The following is a 2,143-nucleotide window of genomic DNA, read 5'->3' as shown; positions in this document are numbered from 1 at the left end:
AAGACTCTTCTCCAGCACCATAACACAAAGGTGTCGGATCTTCTGTCATCCTTACTCATTGTCCCGCTCACTGAAGCATGACAAGTAATTGTGAAAATCATGGCCTGGATTAGGTGCACCTTAGTCTCTAGACTGACACCCTTGCTTTTCAGCACTCGGGAGAAGTCTATGACAGCACATTTCCCCAGTACAATTCATCTTTTGATTTCCTGACTGCTGGTATTAAGACTGTTGATTGTGGAGCTAAGCAAACTGTAATTGTCAACCTCAATCACTTCCTCGTTTATCCTGGTGCTGTCCATTGGCCCAGTGATAAGAACATTTGTCTTCTTCATGTTGAGCTTCAATTCATATTGAAGACTATAGTTCTTGACCTTCTGCAGCATTAGATAGCAAGTGGATTTCCATACTTTTATTTACTATGTGGTCTCTATTGCTAATATTCCAGCATTGCTTGTTTATTTGACGTTCATACATATAGTAAGCAAAACATGCCTCTGCCTTCATGGATCTATATGCTTTAAAAAAAGGACAATAACAAGTAAAAAGAAGAAAATTAGAGGAGATTATTTTATTAAACATAATTAAAATATAAAGCCAGTCTATGATGAATGTTATATAGAAATACAAAATTGGGTAAGGAAAAAGAATATGGTCAAACTGTTCTAATTATTGGCTTAGTGGGTAAAGAGTTGATGAGTAATCTCCAATGTTTTTTACAACCTCTTAAAACCCACTGGAGAGTTAGCTATGAGTCATCTTTAATGTAATAGCAATGAGCTGAGTTGGCTTTAAATCTATTTTCCGAGGATCTGAATGAACTGAGGAGCCAGGCATGCACAGATCTGAAAGACTAGTCAAAGTAGAGAGAGCGATCATAAAAAACAAAGCCCCAAAGGTATTTGGGTCATAAAATAAGGCTATTATAAATTATATCTTTTTAAAAAATTAAGACTATGTGTGATTTAGAATATAATCAATTAGTTTCACTAGCAATCTCTATTGGGATGGGTGAGTAGATTTTTCTCTTCTAATTTCCTTACAATAATATAATCTTAGTAGTTTTTCATAACTTCTTGCCAGAACCATTATAGGGTTTAATAACTTTACTCTGAAATGTCAAATGTCTCCTCAATTCAGTTCATTCTACTGCTTCCAAAAGTATAAAGTATTTTAGCACAGGAGTCCCCTCTTATCCTAAAACACAATGTGATTTATATTTTCTAGTTCTGATAGTATCTACAATTTTATCAATACCTCCCTTTTGCAGGTTAATTTACTGAGGTGTTTACTCTTTCAGCCTGCCTAATCTGAAACTAGATTTTCAAAAATTCCATTCCCAGTATGATTCTGAGTTATAGTTTGCCATACAAGAGAAGTCTATGTAAGGCTTGGAAGGCAAGGGTTAAAAAGAAACTGTTACTTTCCATAGGTCATTGCAGCTGGGTCTATGAAGAGACAACACAGGCTCTGCCAAGTTCCAACTTGTCTTTGATATCACTGCTTCACTTCTTGTTTTCTCAACTGCTAGTCCTGCTCATGGTACCATGTTACATAACAATGCATGCAACAGACTCCACCAACTTTTCTGTAACTTCCCATTCTATCACATAGATCCTTTAGAAAATTCAAGTTTATCCATTCCCACCTCAATGTTCTAGATGTCCAGAAACAATGATTTTTTCCCCCCTTAGTACTCTTACTATACTTTTCAAACTTTAAAAATTTATGTCTGTCATCACTGGATAAAAATTTATTTCTATCATAAATTCCTTCTTTCACAACATTAATAGTTATTTTGCTTCCTTCACTAAATCCTGACTTCGGCAGTTCTTGGGCCCACCCTAAATGGCAATTACATCTACCATTTCCCCAATTATTTCTTTGTCTCTTCATTTTCCTACTTCAGTTCTTTTCATTAAACAAAATGCCTTAATGCTTTCCTGAAGCTTGGTGAATTAATAATAAAAACTTACCTATAATTCAATATCAGGACATTTAGATTCAGATCCCTTAAGCAGCATTCCATATCAAAGGAAATAAAATCATGGTTAATCTCCCTCCCTCTCTTTCTCCCCCTCCCCCTCTTCCCCTCCCCCTCCCCCTCCTTCTCCCTCACCATCTCCCTCTCTTTCCCTGTCTG

Source organism: Elephantulus edwardii, unplaced genomic scaffold (genome assembly GCF_000299155.1).
Source record: "Elephantulus edwardii isolate Elephantulus edwardi_28Jun2011 unplaced genomic scaffold, EleEdw1.0 scaffold00383, whole genome shotgun sequence".
In the NCBI taxonomy this organism is placed as follows: Eukaryota; Metazoa; Chordata; class Mammalia; order Macroscelidea; family Macroscelididae; genus Elephantulus; species Elephantulus edwardii.
The sequence above is the reverse complement of the archived record's forward strand: the minus strand, read 5'-3'. Positions refer to the sequence as shown.